Below are 14,479 nucleotides of genomic sequence, written 5' to 3'. Positions count from 1 at the left end.
AATCAGGAAGGAGTGTAGAGAAAAGGTGGGGAGAGGAACGACAAGGACAAATCAGGAGGGAAAAGGACAGGTGATGAAATAATCAATAGGGAAGGTCGGATAGAGAAAGGATGAAGACAAATCAAGGGGCAAAAGCAGGAAGGAAGAGAATCAGAAAGGAAATAATAGTACGCAAGGGAAGAGAGCGAGACAGAAAAATCAGGAGAGAAATGAAAGAAAGAGGGGACATGGAGAGAGGATTTTGGAGAAAAGAAATTAAGACAAACAGAAGACACAAGGGGAAAGGATGAAGTTAGAAATGAGAAGAAAGAAACGAGGGAAGGTGTGGGAGGAGGAAGGAATGTCAGGGTCAAAGGTCGAATAAATGAGAAGAGAGGGAAAGTTAAGAAGACGAAACCTGTGATGTAACAGAGGCTTTGTATGTGTGTGTGTGTGTGTGTGTGTGTGTGGGGGGGGGGGGGGGGGGGGGGGGGGGCAAGGTGTGATGTAACAGAGAAAATATTTATGGGGTCCCCTTTTCCTAGAAAACCTTTGGCCTCTTAGAAAAGTCTTTTCAGGAAACCTGTCTTTGACCAGAGAACAGTCTGCTGAGTGTTTTCACCTGAAAGACTCCAACCATTTTCAGCCTTTTTTTAATGAAGACATCACAACAGTCAGAGCTTTTATAATTTACTCAAATGTGTTGAAATCTGACTTGAGATGACTGTAATCTGCAAAAGTAAATCTCTCTGTGTTTCAGTGCTTCTCCACAATAACACATTCCTCCACTAGTCTTACCACGTCACTGTTGTAAGCCTCTGCCTACCAGTCCAGTTGCATGTGAATTCTTGAGTTACGTCAAAGAAACACGTTGTGTGCAGTGACCTTGAATTTTGACCTTTGACCACTAAATTCTAGTCAGTTCATCCTTGAGTCCAGCTGAATGTTCGTACCAAATTTATAGGGATTTCCTTGAGGTGTTCCTGAGATATTGCGTGTTTTGTGAGGTCACAGTGACCTTGACCTTTGACTTTTAACCACCCAAATCTAATCAGTTCATCCTTGGCTGGAAGTGAGAATCAGGTATTCCCCTGAGGGCTTACATTCCTCTTTCCAATCGCTTCACTTTGCTTTAATTCTCTGTCTGATAAGTTGACATTTCTGGTGATCAAATGTTTTCACTCTACAAAAGCTGCAATATGCAAATTAGACTTTGAGATCTTCTTTAACAACAAAGTCTTGACCCGCGTCACTCCTCGGTTACATCGCTGTGCCATGACGGCGCTGTAATTAGCCACAGAGCACGCAGTGCTGATGTAGAGGCAAACGACTCTCTCAGAGGCAACACAACATTAATTAGAGTCTGTGGAAAAAAAAAAATAACAGCAACACACAGAGAGATGTGGTTCAGTGGGCAAATGAGACGGCAAATGGGGCATACAAAACTGGATGAAGTATACGCAGTGTGTGTGTGTGTGTGTGTGTGTGTGTGTGTGTGTGTGTGTGTGTGTGTGTGTGTGGAGGGAGGGAGGGAGGGAGGCACATGCGTATATGTAAATTTACATGTGTGCATCAATATGTATGTACCTCATGTTATATGTGAGTGTGACCAAATGTTGCATTGGGGGTTGGGGGGGATTCAAGCTGGGCTCTTGTGAGAAAGCCGTCCTGTTTGAAGGCAACAACTTTTCCCAGAAACTCATTAACATTCATTCACATAGGCAGCCTTCCATAAACAGTCATTAGAGGAAGAACACTTACTATAACACCGGATCACTGAGCCTCTTCACACTTCACATCACTGCCTTATTCCTAAATCACCAATTTAATTTGAAAATCTATCAAAACGCTGTATGAGATAAATACTTCCAGTCTGTGGTAAAGCTCCAGTTTGCAAACTTTTTCCCCCCGTGCAGCAGACCCCTGTATGGAGACATTTTATGGCGCAATCACACAGTTTGTTCTCTTTGTTTCCTAGAGAGGAAACATTTATTTTGTTGCAGTTCTGTTTTGGGATCGTTAACCAAATTACTGCCTAATTTAAAATGAATCAGGGCTTGTAAACACAGTTTTGGTAATCTGTCATCATGTCACATTCAGCAATGAATGATGAGTCTTTTCCTCTCTGGAGTTCACATTCAGTTAAAGATTAAAGCTCAGAAAACAAATACCATGACGAGACCAAAACCAACAATTACTGTATCATAATCAGTGTTATCTGGATATTCAACGCCTGAATTGTGTCTTATAGGAATAAATGGGCTTAGTGCCTCACACAGGTTGGGAAGTCAGAAAATATTGAGGGACTTTTAACTTTATTAAAGTCCTCTGAGCACATAGACTCAGGAGCGCATTATCCATCTCTTTCTACTAATAAACCCTTGTGCTTCGGGTCATTTCCTGCAGATGGTCTGGATTATTTTCTCATTTCTAACAAACACCACTGCAGTTTCCTCAGAAAAAAGATTAGAATCTCAATATCTGGAATTTTGGTGCTGTTACTTGAGACCAAATGGCAATCACTTGTCCTGTTGAAATAAATACATAGCTATGTAGTGACCTAAACACACTTCATAAAAAGGTTCAAGACAAGAGTTTGCCTTTTAAGTCTGTACTGGAAGCAGCTGTTTAACTGTGGGAATGGTACTGGAGAACAAATTCAGGATTTCAAGTCAAAAAAGACGAGACACCATAAAAACAAGAGTTAGATCAAAGGTATTCTGTAAATGAATTAGTGTTAAGTTCAGTGTCAGTAGTGATGGGAAACCTGGATACCTGGATAACCTCATTAAAGTTGTCAAATTAGTTGCATTATTTCTCCAGGAAGAAACAAAGTACCAACACTATGAATGTCTAACATTGTAAGCCATCAATGTCTCAATGTCTGAAACTGTAAAAACAACCCCACAGAAGCAACACATTAACCACAAGCAGCTGCTGGAATCGCTACAAAATCACAACTACAACTACAGCAACTGTCACCAATTCACGCAAATAAACCACATCTGAGCATGAAGAGGAATCGAGTTCAAATAATTCAGTCTGACACCCCAATTTAGAAGATTAGTGTCTCAAACTGTGCATTAAATGAACTCAGGTTAACATGCTCATTTGCAGATTGTCTGTGTTATTCAAAATGAATAAAACAGCATACTTCACTGGCAACCAGGGCTTAAAATGATCTGAAATAAAACATCGCTTTTTGCAGGGTTAACCACAGGGTTAAGAAACGGGTCAGGCTGGAGTTAAGAAAAGTGAGAGGCAGTTTTCTGAACACTGATTTCTAGTAAAGAAATAAAAAATATCCATTCCTGTTGTGGCTGGGCACAGCCTGGAGCTCCCTCAAGGAGCGCCTGAGATCCCCGAAGCTGAATTTCATATTACAGCAACAGAAGAGGAGCATCACCCCACACTGGAGATACAAAAACACAGTGCTTTTTCTTTTTACTTACTTTACACATCAGATTAAGGTTTGTGTACCAACCACTTCAGAAAATACAGCCACTGTTATGAACAATGTTTTTTCCTCAGCATTTTAAATCAGAACTTTTTGGAGCATGAGTATTATTCAGGTCATTGTTTGCTGTAGGTTACAGATTGCTCCTTGATTAAGGGTGCTGTAGTGTAATTACACAGAGGACATATTGTCCACATCCTTGCTGATAATCAAGAAACTGAATGCCAATGCCAACAAGAGAGCATGTGTGTGTTCTTGTAGTTCTATCTTTGTGAGGTCCGATTTCAATTTTAGACCTTGACAAAAGCCAAAGGAAGAAATTTACATAAAGTGCTTTTTAAAAAGCAATTAGAAATGAGAATGGAAAAAAATGTTCAAGGTTTCACATAAATATACATAAACAGCAGTTTAAAACCCAGTTAACTTTTTAAATTTGACTCTTTAGGGTTCCAGCATTTTCTTTAATTTAACCCATGAACAGTTTTATGATTTAAGTTCACTTACTTTGGTTGAAACTTCAAATAGTAAGTGTCAACTAAAATACATGTAAGAAACAAAAACTAGTTCCTCTTTCCTCAAATTAAGCACAAAAAATGACTGCTACAGCCTCAGTTTGCTAAACATTTCCTAAGATTTTTGCCAAAACCAAACTGGTGTTAACACTTTGCCCTAACCACAAAACCAACTCAGGAACTTCTTGCCGGTGCAGGCCTGTGTTTCCCAACTGCTGGCAGCTCCACTGTTTCTTAAAGTGTGTTTAAAGGGCTCTCTTTCCACATAAACCGCCCTTGGCTGCTCCCTGCAGACCAATTAGACTCTAACTTGGGGAGTATCCTCCCTCTCTGCTCAGAGCGATCCCACTGGCCCCATTTACTTTCACTTTATTTAACTGCGATAATCCACTCAGCGATAAGTTGTTTCTCAGGGAGTTGCGCTCTAAAATTGGTCAGCTTGGACTGAAAATCTCCAGATGTGGTAAACAGAAAAACACTGATGTGTGTTAAATCCTTCAGCACTGCAGGAAGTGTTCATTTATCATTATAGCAGAGTTTATAACCTTTGGTTTTCTAACTTATTGCACCATCTCTTGAACATTTTTATCAACAATGCTATTAGATAACACTGCTCCCCTCTGTGCGGATATCGACACCATCAACAACCATAATCAGAACCTACATTTGTTGGTAAAGTATTGAAAGGACACAGGGTTGTTCTTCGATAACAACAGTGTTGGGCAGCAACTCATTAGTTATCCAGGCATTACAGTGATGATTACTTTTTTCCAGTAACAAGTAGCCTGGTGTAAACCCCACAGTACACACAGCAGACAGAGTTAGAGGCTAGCTGGTGAGTGTAGTGGAGCATTTAGCTGCTAAAGAGCCAGATATTTCCCTCAGAAGTTGGCAGAGCAAAAAGAGAGTGAATACTGGACTTACATTCACCAGGATGCTGGAAACTCGACTCTGATAGTGCTGCATGTGTAAATAAACAACTGTTTGCTAGCATGATTGTTACAGCAACTTTAGAAGGTACTAGTATGCAGGGTGGTACCTAACAAGCTCACTGCACTGCCCCCAAATGGACAAAAACAGAAATTATTTGGCGGCGATATAAAGAAGATTAAATGCATGTATTACCACTGGGTGTCACCAAAGGTGGAAATATATTCATTTCTTAAATTAGTGGCTTTAATAAGTTGTCTAAGATGACTCAGCTGCCTGTCCAACACAAAATGGCAACCAAACACAGACAATACCTGATAAGGTGTTCAGAGGGTTCAGTCGACAAAAACAGCAGCTTTTCCATCAGTTTGAATATGTGTCTGCTGTGTACATCACATACAGGAGAGGAGTCAATATGCACATTAAATCTAAAGGTCTAGGGTCTAAAACTGATCTGTTACTAATATTGCTGAATTCTTCTGAATTTTGCATTAAGGTGGATTTCCACAGCACCCACACACAATTATACTTAATTACTCTGTATACTGTATAGCTTCAATCAGCCTTAATTTAATGCTAATAGAGAAAACTGAAATTAATTGAAGAACTCCCTCTCTGCTGGTTCTTTGCACGCATGCACTTAGCTCCGCTTGATTTACCCATTTTCCTGCGTATAATAATTCGTGTTGACAACCAATATTGGCTAAATTCATATATCTGGAACATTTTCAGCCGCTATATTTCACCAGTGCATCTAATGAGGATAAATCAAGCAGATCGAGGCCTCCCACAGTTGCAGAAACACACAAACAAGCACTCCATCACCTCATTAGCGGGGCCCCGAGTCAAACCAAGTCAACGTTGTTATGAGGCTCAGGGGCAAAAGTTGGAGAGCAGGAGAGTGAGGGACAATAGATTTATCTGTGGTCACATGGAGAGATGGTATGGGGACTATTGAATGAGACTGTATATGTCCGGGTGAGTTTGATTGACTGTATGCATGTCTGGTCTGGCTGAAGCCCTAATGAGCTGTAGTTGATTTTTCCTTGATGGAAAAAACCCGTTCCTCAGTATTTAAAGCCACGTTAAAAAACGTTTTATATGGACCAAGGCCTCATCCTCACCTCAGCACTGTTTGATGGGGTTTCTGATCAGTCTCGTTGTGGCTTTTAACGCAGGTCAAATCACCATGGTAACCTGTGCTGCTCAGCTAATGCCACGCACACACTACGTGACAGACTGCTGTATTGTTCACACTGCGCAACGTGTTTGGCTTTTAATCAGAAATCTTGAAATCATTGTGGTTTGCACGCCGCAGGACTGATCAGGAACAAGTGGTCACAAATAACAAGACAGGAGGAATCCACAACACGTCTGTCTGGTCTGGAATCTATCTTGATATTGTACTGTTCCTCCCTGAGGTTTCCCTCATCCCTTGTCTTGCTCTCTCATTGGCTGTAGCTCGTCACCACGCTCATTGTCACAGTCACAACTGGATTTGGACTCTCTGACAGATCCAAATATTTAGATATCATAAATAAAAAATAAACATTGTTGGCTTTAAGTGAATAAAATCTAGTTATAGCTGTAGTGATCTCCAGCTGTGATTGGTTGAAGGTCGCCCGTTGCTTTTCATGTCCAGATTATTTGAAGCTAATTGTCAGTGTGCAGAATGACTTTTTTAATAACGAGGCTTCTCGCTGCCCGTCATTAGGACACAGTGGGCATGTTCTTATTCACAGTTTTCATCTCAACGAGTTTCATTCTACAAAACGATTTCCTTTTCAAAACACTCGCCACATGTTTCTCTGGGCTGCAGAGTCAGGATATGAGAGTTTCCTCAACCATTCAAGCCTTTTTCATTTATGTATTTACTGTGTGTGCAGGTGTCTTCCTCTACAGAACAGTGGGACTTTGAATTGTTAAAATTATCTGTGTTCCTCCATGTTTATTCATGAATAGATTGTTCTTTATGAAAAAATACAAATGAATACAAATATCCACTTTAACCTAACATGCTGAAAACTATGTGAGACCATATAAAAACCTGATCATATTTCCATAATAATTTGTTTAGGGTGTTTCTCTTCCTGCTACTTATTTCATGTTGCTGCTGCATCTGGACTCTTTCATTGAATCATATTACTTTTGCTGCAGCAAAACCCCACAGGGATGAATACTTTAATCATATTCCAAGTTAAATACCCTCCTCTAGATGTGGCACGTTATTTTTTACAAACCGCAGCATGTTAACGTGAGTACAGCTTACTGATTAGTAGAAAACCAGTTCTGGATTGCCAGAATTAAATTTACCTGATGACAGACGGACAAAGCTAAATTCAGTTTGCGAGACACTGTGCTGGTGAAATGTTGGGCTGTCTAAAGTTTCAGGCTGGCACCAACTTTGAGAATAAAAATTCATGACCTGCAGTGTTGTAATTGTGAGACACTGACAATCCCCAGGCTCTGCTGTATAAGACAGTCAGACTGCAGCTCAGAGTATCCACATTCAGATTTTCCTCTTCTTTTTGTGACTCAGAAACAATGTTATCAGACTCAGAGTAACAGCACAAAACTTTCTTCACTTCTGTGTATATCACATGTTCTACAAGATTAAGATTGAGACATGAAAACTAGATGAGATTTCAAACAGTCAAAATCATTTTGTCAAAGCGCCTCATGGTTGTATACCTCCGCCAACCAGTCCACTTGCAATTAATTAGCATGTGACTTTTTGACTTACATCCAAAATTGAGTTTTGTGCAGTCACAGTGACCTTGACCTTTGAGCTTTCACCACCAAAATCTAATCAGTTTTTGGATCAAAGTGAATGTTAACTTTAAGATGTCGTACTAAAGGAGACAATGTTCACTGACAGCATATTTCATTTGTTTTCCCACAATATGGCAGAGATCATGTTCTTTGGTTTCGTAGTAAAAAGGTCGACAGGGATTTGAAGCATGAGACACAGCAAGTTTACTTTGTTGATATTTAACTGGAACCAGAGGCTTGTTGCCTAAATCCAACCACAGATGCCAAGCCCAGTCTCTGGTGTCAGGAATGAGCACACATCCAAAAAAAAAGTGAGTTACAACTGTCGGCGAATCAGAGCTGAGCATGAAAGTCTGTGGCGTGAGCTAAGTGTTAATAGCATCACTGTGGCTAAAAATGCCACATTAAACATGAGCATGTGAGTGCGCCTCAGGCTCCTCTGTCAGAACAAACCACAGGGATCACATCTGTCTCCCCTGCACATCAGCACCCCCCACACACACACACACACTCATCCCAATCTCTCATCCCTCCTCTGCTGTCGCCCCCCGTCCATCTTCTCATTAATCACGCTTCACCTTTCCTGTTGACTCTCGTCCCTCCAGAGCCTCAGAAGAACCAGGAAATGTCAGCCGGCCCTGACGAGGCCACGTCATCACAGAGGAGACGAGTGTTACTGAGACTGAAATCACAGGACAGTTCAACTTCTTTAAGCTGAAGATTTCACTCTGACTGATTTATGGGGCCTTATCACTAAGAGCGGAGCTGCTATGTTTCCACAACTGAAAGTCATTTAAGTTTATTGTACTCCAGATCTATCTACTGTGTATACACCAAAAGGTAGTAGGTGTGCTAGAGATGGTGCAGCCCCCCTCCCTCTGCTGCTGCACCCCTATCCTCAGTTGACTACAGTAGTTCTATATGTGTACTGTTCTGAAGCTATTCCATAGCTTACAGACTAAATGTCAGATGCATTAAGAAAACCCTAAGCAGTGTCACTAATCTCCTGATTATTTCCTATAATATTTTGCATATTCGATGTGTTGAGTTCAACAGCAGCAACTGAAGTGTAAACATGTCCCCACAGCTATGCCACTGTAATCTCTGTGCATGCACAGGAATGAGGGATTACTACAGAACATGTCAGGTATACTCACCTTTGGTTTTACGTCTGAATAAAATGGTTCAATCAATCAAATATAAACTCCTACTTAAACTTCCAGGGGCTGCTGTTTGTTAAGTTATGCATATTTATAACTGCTTCTACCTGTTTCATGGAGTAAACCCTTCATGTTTTAGTGGACTATATTTTAAAACAGACTCAGACTGACAGTCATGTTCTTGTGGAGCTCATCTTTCTCCTAATGAGATTAAACCCTTATTTTCAAGAGGGGAAAAAGAGAATGATTTTGTTTCTTTCTGATGCTGCAGGGTATTGATCATATTCATCATTCACACGGACGCATTTAATGCACAGAGACAAAATATACTTAGAGAAACATCCATATAGATTTGTGAATATTGACTTGACACTGATTTACAAGTCATATTATCCTCCATTTTCTATTCTGCTCAGGATTTACACACCTGACCTGCAGTCAAATACAGAACTGCCTCACTGGAATTCATAAAGCATGTATCTCCAAAATACTGTATTGAGAACATAATTACCAATAAACAAATATACGTACAACACAAAAAAATCACACCCATTACGTTACCCAGCTTCTAACTGGACAATTCATCAGTGAGTCATTAGTGTGACGACCTGAAGCCTGAGAAATGCATTGTGGGCTCTCGATCACTATGATCTGTCTGATTGAGCCCACAGAGGGACGATAGCAGCAGCCCGGAGACAATTAGATCAGACCGCCTGATTCTCTCATCAGTATGCTGCTGCTGGCATTTCACTGCTCAGTTCATCATCACAAACACACACACAGCAAACCTGTCAGGTATGAGGGGAGGTGTGTGTGTGTGCGTGGGGAGGTAAGAGATAACTGATGCAGGTTAAGTACACTGAGCAGCCTGAGTCCGCTTCTGCTCAAAGTTGCTGCCTTAAATGGAAATTTTGCCTCGTCATAGTCACCACTGTTGGGTCTCAGGAAACAACATCAGAAAAAGTATAGAGAGTATGGTCTAGACCTGCTCTATATGAACTTCTGTTGTGACCTGGCACTATATAAATAAAACGGACTGGACTTTACTGTGTTTAGGTTGGAGCTGCTGATGAAAGATTCACAAGTCAAGTTCACACAACTAAACGACACAAGAGTAAAGACAGCCGTGCACAAACATCATGTTTGTTTGGGGAATAAAAGGCAGCTCGCTGTCAGAGTTTCAATTTATTGTAAAAGTGTTAGATGGGGTTGAGGACAAGGAACTGGGAAAACTATTTCTTCATGCACAGGACACTCTGTCAGGCTGAAACACAAACAGTTGCAAATGTTGTAGCATTAGGATTTCTCCTCATTAGAACCAAGTGTCCTGACCCAAACCACAAAACCAGCCCCAAACCAAAAGTACACAAAAGTATGTGGACATCTGAAAACCAGCATATTTACTGTGGGTAGAGAGCCATTCCACACTCAGGAACAGCAGAGCCACTGCACCCACCATCCTGAATCTATGCAACAAGCATGTTATCAGCCAAGATGAGCTCAGACAACATCCTGGTCGCCCACATTAACATCCAACCGTGTCCCGATTCAAGGGAAATATTCCACAACTAAACCACTCAGACCATGTACAGAAAAACACATGTTGCTTTTATGCAAGCCAGCTGGCCAAATAAGCAAATGTATGAGTTCAGCAGCAGTTTGAGAAAATTCTCTTGTGTTCAGCTAAATAGTAGCAAGAACTAATAAAAAAAAAAGAACAAAAATAACTTCAAACCGCCAAAGGAAAAGACAAATACCCAGAACCAGCAGGAGCATTCAGATTTATCACTGTAGGTATCAGCACCAAGAGAAGCAGATGCCAGACAACAACATTTAAATGCAAATGAAGAAACAGAGATTCACTGAGCAGCTATCATCACAATAACACCTGCAGGCAGGCAGAAGCTCTAAATGCCAATAATTCATCCTCATCACAAACCGAATCAGCAAAACTAAACCAAGAAGACTAGCAATGAATCTGTAGCTTACAGGCACTGCCAAGGTAACACAACCTGCACTGAGTCACAGCATGCAAAGCCACAAGCGAGTAACAACACAACCAGCACATAGCACGTACTTAGCTCTGACCCCGGCGTGATGGCGAGTCCAAATCCGGTCAACAGGCCGCTGAAGTAGTGGTGACGGTCCGACAGCAAACACAGGAAACTGGTCCGTCTGTCCTGCAACATCTCAGGGGGTGTATGTCCGACAACCAGAGCACGGTTCTAATGTTTAGTCCTTCATAAATAGGTCCGAAACTCGAAGCACAAACGGCGCCAGGCCAGCAAACAGCGTCCTGTGGTCACGGCCAGGTTGTAACGCCCGCGCTGCACACCTGCTTCAAAATGATTGGACGTTACGCCGTGTGAACGAGCCAATCATTGAGAGGCATACTGAGAATACAAAATTAAAAGCGTAAAAGTTGGTTTTAGAAACAGGTACTTGACCCGCCTCTTTAGTTGCCAGGAGCAACAAAAAAGCAACTTCGGACTCTTGGTTATGAATCTGGAATGGGTAGAAAACCCGTGTGTGTACATATTTTTGATTAGACATTACACTAGTGTTAAAGCTGCTGCAGAAAAATCAGTGAGTATCTAATGGAAGTTTGCAGTTTGTTTAATAGTTTTATCATTGACCTTGGTTTGAGAAATCTGACATAGGTGAGTGGAGTCTTATGCTAAATGACAGGAGCAATGTCCAGATTCCACCTAAATAAGACAAAAGTTGTAATATTTCCTTTAATATATGGTTTTCATGTTGACAAACTAAATAAAAATAAATCAAAACCTGGCAGAAGTGGAGGTTAAGTCAAGGTTTGTGGGTTTTTAGATTCCCTGACTGCTTCATCCTGCTGTCTGTGGTGAATAATAGAAATACTGTTTGGTTTGTTTGTATATACACACACACACAGACCTGCCCTGCCTGTATGTGGACCTCACAGGGCCAGAGGAGGTGGGTTGTGATTGACAGCTGGTTGGGATCAGGTGGAGCTGCTGCTGAAGGTTTTTGAGGGCAAACGGAGCCTCAGAGAGACATTTAGGCTGATGTCCTCACAGCAAGACGGAGAGCGACACAGCAACAGATGTGACAGTTAAACCCCGATCTGACCCGCTGTCTGCTCACACACACTCACACACTCACACACAAGGTCAGCTAAATGACGATGGTATTTTTGATAATGTCCATTAATGATTCAAGAGTCTCTCTTTCCCCTTGCTTCCTGTGTTAGACAGAAACATGTTTACCGGAGGTTAAAGTGGGCTCAGACAGCAGCCTTACAAAGTTTGTGTATTTTCAGAAAAATTTAATAAGGCCCTAGCAGGTTTTGAAAATAAAAAGATGGCCTTGAATGTGCCTTTAAAGTGCCTCGTCTTGGTCTCTTGCCTCGACAACATGAGGAAAACAATGAAGTCTAATTCTAACTAATTTAATTTCTTCCATCTAAAACACACCCGTTCAATCCAACACAAAACCAGACCTTGAACATCACTAAAAAGTCCTTAAAGGAAAAACTAAACTATTGATAGGTGCAAAAATCTTTGGGATCAGTGCAGCATTGAAGCAAGAAAGGTGTATCCAGACACTGCAAACAGCTGCTGCAATGTAATCCAACTGTCCATGGCAAAGTACGTCCTCTAAAGTTAGGTTTTTTCTGTTACCACACAAAACAGTCAAACAGAAAATTGGGTCTTTAACCTCAGGTTTATGAAGAAATATCTAATTTATCTAATGACACAATACTGTCACAGTTTCATCTCATTTCATCACGATACAGATTTTTGTGTTTTAACAGCTGACCACCAGGAGGCGCTGCAGCTTTCCCAGCATCACTTTAATGTTTGTTGTATACCCTGAGGACATTTGTCTGTGGTGCTACAGTGACTAGAAACTGGAGGAAAACATTTCTTAGAACTGAAGTGAGGCTGTGTTTGTGTGTCCATACGCATACATGTGTTGCCTCGTGGTCGTCAGGGCAACCACAGAGACTAAAAGGGTGACAGCAGAGTGTAAAGAGGGGATGTGTGCGTTTACTGTGCTTTTACTACAATCTCAGAAATAACTGACTGACTTTGCCTGACAAATTTGTAATTAAACCTTGTTTGTAGCATGTTCATGTCAAGTAATCCTTCTATTTATTTTAACGATTCTAAAAACGTATAATGTGAGTTAATGATGTTACAGCCTGACAGGGAAGATTGGCTCTTTATACCATCAAACCTTATTTACTTTAACTGAACTAAAGGAAGAAAGACACACAGAGGTAAAATGCCTAAAGTCCACGTGGGTCTTTTCATGTGTGTGTGTTTGTGTGTGTGTCAGTGAGGAAGGTCAGCCATCTGGTTCCCATTGAGACTTGAGGTGGAACATTGAACTCACCTCTCACCCAATTTTCCTGTGGGTCTGAAGAAGACAGCACACACACACACACACACAGAGATAGGTGGACACACAAAATGGCAGCATGAATTCTCCACATGTAAAGTATCTCTGGTTTCTGATCCTGCTTCTTGCACACACTGACAATGTGTAACCTGCTCCTGCTTCTTTTTCTGTTGATCACTTTTATGTCAAACAACCACAGTCTACAAACCTTTCAATAATCTGACATTTGGGTTTAACATAATGATTAGATTTTGTGTTGCTTTAAATTGTTATAAGTGTGTTTACACATGGATGAGCATCTGAGTCCCCCAAGGAACTTAAATGAAGTCTGTGCAACATCAACATCACTGCACAGGTTTACAATTGAGATGTCACTCCTTCTCCTTCTCTTTCTAACCCACGCCTGAACAAAGAAAATAACAGAACGTAATTAACAAAACACGACGGATCTATCAGGTACCTCAGTGTTTATCATGCCTTGTCTGGTGGTTCATGTGTGTTTACCTAAAAAATGAACAGCTAAAAGATGTAGCTGCAGGTTATGAAATTAAATTCAAATCCCTGTTCTCTGGGACTCCCCTGGGCTGACTGTAAATAAATTCAGCAGCAGGGTTACAGGCCGCGGCACCACCTGGCACAGCTTGGCACAGTGTGGCACAGAGCGGACCAACGTAGCACACGTTGGCTCGGCGTATCGGCACCAGCTTGGGCAGATGGTCAGCGGCGTGACGAGGGGGAGCTGGTGACGCAAACATCGCAGAACAGCTGAAACAACCCACCATATACAGGTGGTAAGGCGATCCACTCCCACACACACACACACACACACACACACACACAAAAGGGGCGCACAGACCAGCCTGGTGTGTGTTACATAACTGAGGTTGAGGGGCTTCACTGTCTAATCTGCAGGGGACCCACAATTCATAGCAGTAGCTATGGAAACACACACATTAGGACATGCATCCATGCATACATACATATTCAGTTACTGACCAAACACATGGAACATGTACATACTGTACGTGCACATAAAAATGATGAGAATACACACACAAACACACACACTCTGTCTGTGTGGATCTGATGTCTGAACAGAGAAGCTGTCAGAAGGGTCCGAGTGCCTCCCAATGGTCTGCTGTTGCACTTTCTGTGTAGAACATTTAGTTTATTATTCAGCATCTCACACATACAGTCAGAGAGAGGCAGAACGACAACGTCAGACAGATTGTTCACTTTACTCTAATTAAATTTCAGATAATGTGAATGTGACAAGAAATTGGCTG

The sequence above is a fragment of the Lates calcarifer genome, linkage group LG3 (assembly GCF_001640805.2).
Source record: "Lates calcarifer isolate ASB-BC8 linkage group LG3, TLL_Latcal_v3, whole genome shotgun sequence".
NCBI classification, from domain to species: Eukaryota; Metazoa; Chordata; class Actinopteri; family Centropomidae; genus Lates; species Lates calcarifer.
The sequence above is the reverse complement of the archived record's forward strand: the minus strand, read 5'-3'. Positions refer to the sequence as shown.